This window comes from Puma concolor, chromosome B4, assembly GCF_028749965.1.
Source record: "Puma concolor isolate L17-30 chromosome B4, mPumCon1.1.hap2, whole genome shotgun sequence".
NCBI lineage: Eukaryota > Metazoa > Chordata > Mammalia > Carnivora > Felidae > Puma > Puma concolor.
This window is the reverse complement of record NC_141673.1, coordinates 121,989,294-122,002,648: the sequence shown is the minus strand read 5'-3', so window position 1 is coordinate 122,002,648 and position 13,355 is coordinate 121,989,294.

Here is a 13,355-nt window from a genome sequence, read left to right as displayed (position 1 = left end):
TGGGTGGCTCAGTCGCCCCTCTCCCTACCTCTCCCCTGCTCGTGCATGCTCTCTCTCTCTTTCTCAAAAGAAAAGAAAAAAAAACGTCCATCCATTGATTTCTGCTGAATGGCTCTTTCCTACGATGGTTGCAAAATGGTTATTTTCCATGGTATAAAATGGTTATTTTCCAACTCTCAGTTGGTTAAGCATTTAACTCCATTCTCATTGATCATTTGGCACTTAGTATTCCACTTTAAGCGGGAACCCACCAGCTATTTATATATTTATCACAGGTATAGACTCCCAAATACCTATTTTTACAGTAATTTATAATTCGCTATTGTATTTAATTATTTCGGTGCTCTAACTGTCCCAGGTTTGGCCGGTGGAGCCCCCAGGTGCTCCTGCAACCCTGTGATATGTGATTTCCACCCCCTTCATCATGTTGAGTACTTCCTTAATCTCTGGCATAGAAAGATTTTCCAGGCTTTTGTTGTATCTACCTGCCCCAGCCCTGAATTCAGCCTTTTCTAGGAAGACCTTCGATTCCTTCTGATGAGAGAAGGTATCAGAAACCAAGATCTGGGTGGGAGGTATGCTCATTGTTCTCAGAGAATCTTTGTTCCTTGTACTTTTCAGCTGGGTGAACAAGAAAGTCAATGGATATTTATACATGTACATATACACGTACAAATATCCATGGACATTTTTGTATATACATAAGTACATATTCACGAGGACACATTTTTTGGGAATAATGAATTCGTAACTTCAATTTCATTTATCCCTATGAGGTTTCTTCTTGCCTTCTTCTCTTCCATATTTATTTGCACGTGGCTTTTGGTTTTTTTTTTTCGGTGAGAACCTTGGATCCCCCAAACGATATATTTACTTATTTGCTCAATTGCGTGATCTAAAATAATCTCAGAATTGCTTCCTCCTCGCCTCTATACAAAACAAACCTACTGAAAAGAGTACAGCGTTTAACTGTAATGTCCTCCATGCCCTCTTACCCCACCACAAACCGAGGGTGTTACATATAGTCAAATACTGTGTTTGTACATTGCCCGGCTTGTCCTTCCTTTTTTTCTATTTTCCTTCTGTGTTGTTATACTATTCATTCGAAATCTAACCAGGCTGCTTTGTTTCAGTTTGCTCTCTCTTTTATATTGGGGCATTTCCATTACATTCCCCTTAGAGTTAACCAGCTTCATGGTTTTCTGGTTTATTCTTTCTGTGTTTCTTTTTGTAAAGGCAAATAGAGATTTTCTTATTTTTCCTGCTACTATGGTTTTTTTTTTTCTTTTAAAACGCAGCTTTACTGGGGCAGCTGGGTGTTTCAGTCTGTTAAGCATTCGATTTCTGCTCAGGCCATGATCTCACTGTTTATGAGTTTGGGCCCTGCATCCGGCTCTGTGCTGACCACTCACAGCCTGGAGCCTGCTTCGGATTTTGTGTCTCCCTCTCTCTCAGCCCCTCCCCTGCTCACACTCTTCTCTCTCTCTCTCTCTCTCTCTCTCAAAAATAAATAAACATTAAAGAAATTTAAAAAAATAAAAAATAAAAAGCAGGTTTATTGAGGCATAATTTACATGGTATAAAATTCACCCATTAAAAATTTTTTTTTTGTTTAATTTTAGAGAGAAGGCACAGTGGGGGAGAGGGGCAGAGGGAGAGAGAGAGAATCTCAAGCAGGCTCCACATTCAGTGTAGAGCCCAATGTGGGGCTCAATCCCACAGCCCTGGGATCATGACCTGAGCTGAAATCAGGAGTTGGATGTTCAACTAACTGAGCCACCAGGTGACCCTAAAAATCACCCATTTTAAGTGGCATCTAGATAAGTGTAAATAAATTTATACAGACGTGCAATCATCATCACCACAGTCCAGCTTTAGAACACTGCCATCATCCCACCAGTTTCTCTCACACCCATTCGCTGATGGTCCCCGCTCCCACCTCATCCCCAGTAACCACTGATCTATATTCTGTCTCTATAGTTTTATCCCTTCTATAAATTTCATATCAATGGAATCACACAATATGTAGTCTTAGTGTCTGGTTCCTTTCACTTAGAGTGATGTTGTTGAGGCTCATTTGCGCTGTTGAATGTATTAGCAGTTCTTTTCTTTTTATTGGCAGATTGAATGGATATACCGCAACCTATTTACCCACTCACCAGCTGATGGACTTTTGGGGTGTTTCCAGCTTTTTGCTTCTCATTAATAATGCTGCTGTGAACATGTGTACAAGTCATGGACACAAGTCATTGGACAGACATGTTTTCATTTCTCTTGGGTAGATACCTAGGAGTAAAATTGCTAAATCATATGGTAAGCATATGTTTAACTTAAGAAACTGATGAACTGCCTTCCAAAGTGCTTGTATTATTTTACATTCCCACTAGTGATGTATTTATATTTTTTAACATTCATTGGCAAGCAAATGTATTCTCATAAAGTTGCTGAAAGTTCATAGCTTAGGTAGGCTAGTTGTTGTCCTTATAATCTTGCTTATTTTTTACTTATGTAGCCCTTTCTTTGTAAGTAGTTCAAAGGTAAGTCAGACTATTCCTTGTTGAATATGATGAATTCAGAGTAAATGTGACCAAAAAAAAAAAAAAGCCCACTAAATTGTTTCCCATTTCTTAGTAGGGAAAGAAATGATACAGATGATGTTATTAAGGAAAGAACTTTTTCCACCCTCAATCTTTAAACATAAAGGTTGATTTCATCAGAAACTTGAGTTTACATTCTTTTTGAAGGGAGGACAGGAAGTGAAATTAGTTTATGGAAGGAAGTACCTCTTATAAATGGTAGATACTCGGGAAGTTGACTATAGTTAGGGTAGGGTCATTAACTTCAGATTTTGAGAAATCAGAAGAGAATTCAAGAATCTAAAGATTTTTAAAGTTTATTTGTTTACTTTGAGAGAGAGTCAGGGGTGCCTGGGTGGCTTGGTCGGTTAAGCGTCCGACTTCGGCTCAGGTCATGATCTCACAGTCTGTGAGTTCGAGCCCCCCGTCGGGCTCTGTGTTGACAGCTCAGAGCCTGGAGCCTGTTTCGGATTCTGTGTCTCCCTCTCTCTCTGCTCCTCCCCTGTTCATGCTCTGTCTCTCTCTGTCTCAAAAATAAATAAACGTTAAAAAAAATTAAAAAAAAAAAAAGAGAGAGAGTCAGAGAGAGAGAGAGAAGGCACTCGCATACCTGTGAGTGGGAGAGGGGCAGAAAGACAGAGGGAGATTGAGAATCCCAAGCAGGCTCCACACTGTCAGCACAGAGCCTGCCTCAGGGGGCTCGAACTCATGAACTGTGAGACCATAACCAGAGCTGAAATCAAGAGCCGGATGCTCAACCGACTGAACCACCCAGGCGCCCCGAGAAATCGAAAGACTTTTAAAAGGAGAAAATATGGGTCTCAACGTGGTGTTTTCATTTTGAAAGGAGAGCCACGGTGGTTGCAAAGAGGCAATCCTAGACCTGCAAGCCACCATTGCTGAACTCAGCACTTACACCAAGAGTGGGATAAAGGCCAGGTCTTCCTGTGGTGCCCTAACACGCAACTGGACACAAACACAATGCTCTTTCAGTGCCTTACAGCATAGCTGGACAGAACTGCAGCCTCTCGAGAACCAGAGTTTGCTTCATGACGGCCCTAATCCCAGTTAGCTTCCACATGGCACACTGGGGACATGGCGGGTGTCAAGTCACCAACCAGAAAATCCATCTCAGTTCACAGTCTGTTAGTTTTTTTTTTTAATTTTTTTTAACGTTTATTTATTTATTTTTTATTTATTTATTTTTTTTTCAACGTTTATTTGTTTTTGGGACAGAGAGAGACAGAGCATGAACGGGGGAGGGGCAGAGAGAGAGGGAGACACAGAATCTGAAACAGGCTCCAGGCTCTGAGTGGTCAGCACAGAGCCCGACGCGGGGCTCGAACTCCCGGGCCGCGAGATCGTGACCTGAGCCGAAGTCGGACGCTTAACCGACTGAGCCACCCAGGCGCCCCCACAGTCTGTTAGTTTTTAAACGATCTTTAGCTAGGGGCGCCTGGGTGGCTCAGGCGGTTAAGCCTCCGACTTCTCGGGTCGTGATCTCCCGGTTGGTGAGTTTGAGCCCCGTGTCGGGCTCTGGGCTGACAGCTCAGAGCCTGGAGCCTACTTCGGATTCTGTGTCTCTCTCTCTCCCTCTCTGCCTCTACTCTGCTCACGCTCTGTCTCTGTCAAAAATAAATAATCATTAAAAATATATATATTAAAAAAAAACGATCTTTAGCTAAATTTAAAAAGAATCAGGCATGCCTGGCTGGCTCGGTCAGAAGAGCACGTGACTCTTGATCTCAGGGTTGTGGGTTCGAACCCCATGTTGGGTGTAGAGATTACTAAAAAAAAAACTTAAAAAACTAATCAGAGATTGCCTTCAAAAAAAATCTCCTCACATCTCTTTTCAAAGTTTTTCTTTCTGCTTCTAATACTCCTTACCTGGTTTTTGCCCCTTTTTTGCCTAGATCATAGGTCATTTTCTTGGGACTGGATTTAGCCAAGATAGATCTTAGCCAATAAAACTCTCTTTCATAAAAGGTCCACTTAAAATTATTAAACATGTATCCTGTGCTTCAGGGAAGTGGGGAGTATTTGGGGAGCAAAGGGGTTTTCATGGCACGCTTTAAAATACATCATACAGACAGATAGTTTCCTTCTCATAGGCCTGGCTCTTATAAGGCACTTATGTACAGGAAATAATGGATCCAGTGTTTTTAAGTTTTTAGTTTTTAAGCAAGAGGAAAATGCCCTTGGGAGCTTAGAGTCTATTGGATAAACTGAGTAAAAAGTATTTTATATGCCAGGAAAATGATCTATCTGTCTATTTATCTATTATCTATCTATCTATCTATCATCTACCTATCTGGTCAACTGTAGCTTTCAGAGATGTACTTAACTGCTGAGTAATAAAGAGAAAAATTGAGGGATAATATAGTATGCGCTCAAAAGGAATGGCTGATATGTATTAGTTGGCAAAATGCACCTAATTATTTTGTAGTGCCTATTTTTTTTTTATTTTTTTATTTTTTTATTTTTGGGACAGAGAGAGACAGAGCATGAACGGGGGAGGGGCAGAGAGAGAGGGAGACACAGAATCGGAAACAGGCTCCAGGCTCCGAGCCATCAGCCCAGAGCCTGACGCGGGGCTCGAACTCACGGACCGCGAGATCGTGACCTGGCTGAAGTCGGACGCTTAACTGACTGCGCCACCCAGGCGCCCCTGTAGTGCCTATTTTTAATTGGAATTCTACATAGTTTCCTTGTTTTCGGAAATCGTCTAAAATACACACACACACACACACACACACACACACACACAGGGGTGCCTGGGTGGCCCAGTCAGTTGTGCATCTGCCTCTTGGTTTCGGCTCAAGTCATGATCTCATGGTTTTTGAGTTCAAGCCCCCGCATCTGGCTCTGTGCTGACAGCACGGTGCCTGCTTGGGATTCTCTGTCTCCCTATCTCAATGCCTCTTACTCTCTCTCAAAAATGAATACGTAAACATTAAAAAAAAAAAATAAAATACACATGTGCACACACACACGAACGCCACACGGATTTTTAACTATTGGCTTCCTTTTGAAAGTTCACATCTGTATCATTCCATAGCTGGAGGATGTCGGAGAAATAGTGTAGAGGAAACATCAAGACGGCAGTATTTCTGGTCTGGTTGGGCAGTAAGCAGGTCGATTTGAGGATTGGTCCCAAGGTGCTCACATCTAACCTGTGGGCTTACTCCGATGACTTATTGTGACCAGTGGCTCAGTCGTGAACACGGTACAGCAGGGGGGAAAGCCATTAATGCTCTCTGGGATACTGGCAACTCTCACCTTTTCCTTTTGTTCTATACTTTCTATCTTCATACAAAATAGCAACTTTTACACTTGTGACGGAATAAGTAAAATCGATCTAGACTCATAACTTAGGAGTTGTTTTAAGGTACACTTGACCACTCCATTGCTTTCAAGTAGTTCCAGAATTTTATTCTTCTCTGGGAAATCTGGCGATGGCATCTGACTTTCCCTTCTATCCAGTGATGTGCTGGTCAACGTTCAATAACCAGTTCTCTAAAAAATAAAAAGCCCTGATTTGTAGCATTTGCTGATTTCCAGGGTGCAAATATTCCCGACATGGCTGATTTTAAGCCAGCAGTATGACTTCCTTTAACACGGAGTGGGAAAGAGGTACATATGCCCTTATAGTATTCCCATCATACAGGTTAAATAAAGGCAAATATTGTGATGTCGTAGGTAAAACTAAAAGGTAGCAAAATAACTAGGAAATGGTGAGTTTTGAGTATTTCTTCCCGTTGCTTTGAAGATAGTTTATTTATGGCACATTGGTAGAATTTCATTTTTGCAATGATTACGTTTAACAGCCAGTTTGCAGAACTCCCGCAAATGTAATCATTGGTTCTCACCAGCCAGCATGAACTGGCTCCAGCACCTTCCATGCCTCATTGTATCTCAGCTTCACCGATATCCAAGAAAGGGGGGCCTGTGGGCTCCTGGAGCACTCTGTGAGAGAAGCAGGGTAAAGTGGGGAGGACGCTGCAGGATGGGGAGGACCAGCTCAGACTCCATCGTGTCTCCATTGTGGGTTTCCTACGGCCTTTTGATCGTCCATCAATCTCTAAATACCACACATTCAGTTCTATTTTCTGACATTTCTCTCTTTAAAGCAAGGCGGGGAGAACACTGGTCCTCAAGTTCTACCTCCAGTGTCTGCTCTGAGAGTAAAGTTCCTGAAGACAATTCCTTCATTTATGTTCCAGTTGTGAAAAGGTGTCATTGTTTAATGGCAACACATTAGAAAGCCATTGTTGGCTGTTACTATTTAAAGCTTACGCTCCTGATTTGTCTGAACTCCCATCTCTTGCTTTTCCTTGTGTCCGTATGGTATTTTTTGTTTTGTTTTTTCCTATAACTCTGTCTCCCTCTGGTTTTCTAATTTTTTGAAATCTTTTTCTATTTGTCTTCTCTCTCTGGGTCTTCTTTTTATTTTTTAAAACATGTATTTTATTTTAGAAAGAGAGTGAGAGAGAGCCCGAGTGGGGGAGGGGGCAGAAGGAGAGAGAGAGAGAGAGAGAGAGAGAGAGAGAATCCAAAGCAGGCTTCACATTTAGCACGGAGCCTAACATGGAACTCAACATCTCATCCCCGGGATCATGACCTGAGCCGAAATCAAGAGTCACTCAACTGACTGAGCCACCCAGGCATCCCGCTCTGTGGGTCTTCTAACTGGTCCATAATACAGACCAGAACCAATAATACCAGAACCAATGCATACATTTTTATTATTTGTTGTTTTTATTCAATAGAATGTTATGTTTTCTTCTTAATTTCAATACTATGCGAGCAGTATGTGTTCTCTTTCAAATAAGAAAACAACATGAATTTTATTCGTGAGTCCCTTGAAGGATTTGTTGGGTAATTGCCAATTGCCTTTGAGAGAGAAAAAGAGTTTATCTACACCCTTTCTAAACACTCTGTGAGTTCAGCCTGAAAGAACACCGCTCAATGGTCAATTCATGGATGTAACAAATCAAAATTTAAAAAAAAAATTTTTTTTTCAACGTTTATTTATTTTTTTGGGGACAGAGAGAGACAGAGCATGAACGGGGGAGGGGCAGAGAGAGAGGGAGACACAGAATCGGAAACAGGCTCCAGGCTCCGAGCCATCAGCCCAGAGCCTGACGCGGGGCTCGAACTCCCGGACCGCGAGATCGTGACCTGGCTGAAGTCGGACGCTTAACCGACTGCGCCACCCAGGCGCCCCAAAAATTTTAAAAAGGATTCAGGAGGCTGGAACAGGGTGGTACTGAAATATGTTATGAAACATAACCTCAAGCCATTTTTTTTACCAAAAATTGGAAGAAAAAAATCTGGAGATAGTGTAATAACGAAAATTCTGTTCAGCACCAAGGTTTGAACCAGCCAATGACCTTTTAATCACACCTCTTGAGTAATTTGACTCCCTGACTTGTAAGCTGTTCTTTAAATAGCAAGAAAAGATGGCTGAGGGCTAAAATCCATGCCACATATGTGGCTGAATCAGGGAGAGCTGCTCACGGGGCATTCCGCTAGAAGGGTGAGAAGGGCAGAGAATGCCATACAATCGCAGGTGCCCCAAGAATGGCCAGAGTGGTGCCTATTGTTTAGACAAAGATGCCACTTTTCAAGGTTAGCACAGATGCAAAGTTTTGACTCTGCAAGATCAAGAAGGAGGATTGCATTTCGATGAGACCTTCGCAGGTGCTGTGAACACTCTCAGAATCGCATTTGAGAACAGAGAACTATCCAGAAGGGAAGCTCTACAATTATTAATATCTTATAAAACAAGACCTACCAGGAATAGTTACATACCCTGAGTCATTTAATCGATGGAGATGAAATGGAAAACTTCTTGAGGACAGAGACCTCCAAGTTCTGGGCCAACAACTCCACCAGCCCTTATTGGCATGTAGAACAATTACAAAAACCATAGCCTCTTTAGAGAATATGCAGATATTAGATGTTGAGGTCTTAGTCCATTCAGGCTGCTATAGAACAAACGTATCACATATCAGGTGGCCTACAAACAACAGAAATGTATTTCTCAGAGTTCTTGGGGCTGGAAGTCCAAGATCAGGATGCCTGCCTGGTTGGGTGAGGACCCTTTTCCAGGTTTAGACTTCTCATTTTAGTGTCACATGGTAGAGGGGACAGGGGAGCTCTGTGGGGTCTCTTTAGAGCACTAACCCCATTCACAAGGGCTCATGACCTAATCACCTCGCAAAGACCCCCACCTCCTAATACCATCACATTGGGCATCAGGATTTCCACGTACGAATTTCGGGGGGAACGCAAACATTCAGACGATAGCAGGGCCTGAGACGGTCGCTTCCAGCCTTTAGCAGATGCGCTCAATTAAGACCTATCTCATGGAGACCAACAGGCACACTTATTAAAACAGCCAGCTCAACCTCTCTCTCCTCCCCTGCTTCTCCACCCCTAACCCAGGAAAACTGTGTTAGAGAATGAGAGAGTCCCACCTAGGGTCAAAGTCAGGTTCGTGTCTTCTTTCTTTGAAGATTTCCAGGCCTTAGGGTCTCCTTGGAGAGATGGGTCTGGGATGGGTGTTAGTGGATGTTGGGACACTCAGGGGACAGGAAACAGAGGGGAATGTTGGCTCTTCTCATTCATGCAGGAAAGAATGGTTTGAGTAAGACACCATAGTGACTCTTCATGGGTGAAACGTGGCCTATTGGATATCAAGGACGTCAGGTTTTCCCCCACATGCCTTGATGGGGTATAGGCAGATGTCCCATCCTGCATGGGCCAAATTGGAATTAAAGTAGGAGGAATAAATGTTTCTCCTCATGCTAAAACGGGCAGACATGGTTTTAATTTAGATCAAGGAGATTCAAGTTAGATCAAGAAAGACTCTTCTCTCAGTGAGAATTATTCACAATGAAAACAGTTCTCGCTGAAATACTCAAGATGTGGCTTTCGAGCAGATGCCTGATTAAAGTCAGGTTTCTGTATTGCTCATGCATGTACTATAAGGAATTAAAAGAAGCAAATGCAGTGAAAAACAGGAAATCCTGGACACATAAAACATAGAAGAGTGGAGGGCAGTAATCTAACAAGACGGACAATAATTATTTTATAGCTGATCAGGAATGATCTGTTTTCAGAACAAATTAACGAGAGCCTGGGTTGCAATTTGTGTTTATAAAAGAAACCAGAAACGTATAGGAAAATCAAACTTGAGCCTGTCGCCCGGGAGGAGGGTCCTGTTTGGTTCCAGGGCTTTCCTGGATAACAGTGAAATGCCACTGTTTGTCAGGGCACTTAGGTGTGGTACCAAAATCTGTCTGCAGAGTCACTCGATTCAAAGCACGGATTAGCCTCTCCCCGTGTTTCCCGGCGTGCCTTAAGTCCCCATTCTCGAGCTATCCGATTCCCCTCCTCAGATGAAAACTCTTCCAGATCTCACCTGTGAGAGGAAGCTGCCTTCCCTTCTGCCAAATGATCCAGACCATTTGTGGTTCAAGGTGATTGTTCCTCCTTGCCTCTAGGTGCCTAAACTCGCAGGGCACCGTTATTCCTTATTCCTTGGGGCTGCAGTCAGAGGAAGATTCTTTTGTGAGTTACGATACAGCCGGTTTCACTTGACAAAGTGTGATGAGACTAATTAGGGGAGCTGGAAACCAATTACTTGTGAGTGCGGGACCAAGAGGCGACTGAAGAGGGAAGGCGGTGAGCTCAAGGGGACGCCTGCTGCCTGTGACCCCAGGATCGCCACTTAACCGCCCTCAGGCGATGGCGTGAAAAATTCAAAGAAACGTATAATCGAGCTCCTTTTCACGTTAGCTGACCGGCTTCCAAATAATATAAAAAAGGTGGGTAGTGTAACTATGAAGTGTCCACAAAATTTTAGAAAATGCATAATGCATGGCGCCGGGCCAGGAAACCATCAATCGTCTAGGCCCATGGGTAAATCATGAAATTGTTATGCCTCATTTAGCTCTCTATCGATTTGGAAGACGGAAAGTGTTTCAGAGGAAATTTATAAGCCAAGGCAAGTCTTGATTTGGATTCTCAGCGAGTACCAGAAGCGTCACACAACCTTTATCACTTAGCAACATACACCGTGGATACAGACTTTCAAACAACAGGGAATAATGGACCCGGAAAATTGTGTTTTCGTGAAAAACACCTTCAGTAGCGTGAGAGACACACGTTTTGTGATCGCAGTCTGCTAATGCGTATTTGTGGGACTTCTCTCGCATCTCGGGACCGCTTCCCATTTTTCTTTGTGAAGCTGTGTCGCATGAGCACCGGCGGAGGTCCGCCTAGGAATTCTATTAGCATTTACTGTAACCACTGTGTAGGGAACACAGATGACTAAAGTCATTGCTCTTAAAGCCCTCTTCACAATTGAATTTCCTGTGGGGAAGCAATATCCCAGGAGCATAATAGATTCTCCCCCTCCCCCCCTTCCATTTACACAGACACTTGCCCAGCTAACTAATCAGTCGCCATTCTAATCTATATTTCTGATTTGTTTCCATGCATCACGCAGGCGGGCCATCTTTTGAATTCAAAGGCGACTTAAAGTGAAATAAAATAAACCGCAAGTAAATGACACGGAATTGCTAACAGTAGGACCCTTGTTTACATCCCACATTCTGAAAATATTTTGTTCAGCTGGCTAGGGAAACCACATGGTTGAGACAGACTGGGTGACGATCGGGTTTATTGCCTGGCTGGAACCAGGATGGGAAAAGGGATGGTGTGTGATGTGGCTGTCTGTCACCTCAAACCCAGAGAAAGAACACATTTTCAGCACACATGCGGTCCGTGCTTTCCCAGAAGATCTCTGATCATTCTTGCCAGAGCATCACGTGTGCCTGGCACCGGGCCAGAACGACATGCCGGTCTTTCTGAATCTTTAGATAATAACCGTCTCCTCCTTCCTGTGGTCATCAGTGGATGCGGCTTCTTTTTCCTAAGACTCTCTCAGAGCCCATTTGTTCTTCAAGTCCTTTGTTCCCTCCCACTTTCTGGAAGGATCCCCGAAGACATTCGTATTTCTCCCTGTCCACCTGCACTCAGAGGTCTATTGAGAGGCTTCCGCGTTCTCTCGTCCCAGTTCGTCGCTTAACGATAATTGAGTCACGGGGGGCAAGGACATTGGAAACACAAAGATACTCTTTAGCGTGGGCTCCGTGCTGCACGGAGGGACTAGCTCACTGAGCAGACCTGTACCGGGGCGGTGGGGCAGGGGGGTGCAGAGAGCATGCAATTGTTTGGTCAAAGAAATGAGAAAAGAGGGGGGCAGGGGATGGGGGGTGGGGCGGTGAGGATGGCATTTAGAAGGGAAGAATTGGATTTAATACCTTAAAAAAAATCTTTTTTAACTTTCTTTCTTTTTCTTCTTCTTCTTCTGTTTTTTTTTTTTTTTTTTTTTTGAGGGAGAGAGGACAGGAGACAAGCCAAAGCATGCCTCTCCCTCAGCAGAGAGCCCCACACAGGGCTTGAACTCACCCACCAAGAGATCATGACCTGAGCCCAAGTCAGAGGCTTTACTGACTGAGCCACCCAGGCACCCTTTTCTAACTGCGGTTCCTCGAATGGTACAACTCAGAAACTTATTTCATTCTCTATCTGTTAGGAACATACAGGTCCACCTGAGGAGAACCAAAGGCAAGTGTTCTTTAGAGACCGAAGGATGCTGTCAGGATTTTTTTTTTTTTTTCCTTTGAAAAAATGTCCTCCTTAAGGACATTTGCATCTCGAGAGCACAGGGATTTCAGGAGCCACAACAGGGAGCCCTGGGGCGGGGTGGGGGGCGGGCTGGGGACTGGGGGAGGGCAGGGAGCCTGTGGACGCGCTCAGCCTCCTATATGTCCATGCGTAAACAAGAGAGTTTCCAGGAGCCCCTGTGAGAATCAGAAGAACTGAAACCGGTCCAGACTCTGTCTGTAGGCATTTCTCCAGTTTTCTGCCCCGGACGTGACCCAGCACCCTCACTAGCCTCTCCTCGCTCTGTCCCTGCCGGAGCTGTTCTCAGCCCATCTCTGCTGTCTATGTCGGGGAATCAGGGCTTGTAGAATACTGCCCAGTTTTCCTGTCCTTGGGCCACACTCAGAGGCCTGCTCCCCATGCAGGGCGTGGCGTGCAAGGCTCCGTGGGCTCCTGCCTTCTGCTCTGTGCTCTGAGATCCCGAGTCCCACAGACCCTCTTCTCCACCCACCCTGAGCCTTTCTGTCTCACCTTTGAAGCCTGGAAAACAAGTTCCCAACTTATTCATCGAAGGCCAACAAATCACACTGTAAAATGAGAAAGTAGAAAACAAATAGAATTGTGAACAAATTCACTAGCAAATTTATAATTTATAAATGCTTAGAGAAAAATCTCCCCCCTCCTTTCCCCGTGAAATAGATTTGTTCATGAAATAGAAGAAAAATGTATAGTTAATAGTTAACTTAGTTAATAGTTAATAGTTCCTTAGTTTTCAGTAAAAGAGGATGTTTGGAATAAACACACACACACACACACACACACACACACACACACACTGAAATAAAACTTTAATTGAGAGCAATAAAAATTAGTATTCCAACTAACACGGCAGAAAGTGGGATCATGTGTACCTAACGAGCTTGAGGAAATGATTTAGAATGTGAAGGAAATAATATATATTTTTTACAGTGTCACTGATGTATATTTAACACTCAATAAAAATTGCCCATTGTAGGCATGCAGTTCGGTGGGGTTTGAGGAATATACACAGTTGGGCAACCACAATCAAGTTTTAGAACACTCGTATCACCCCGAGAC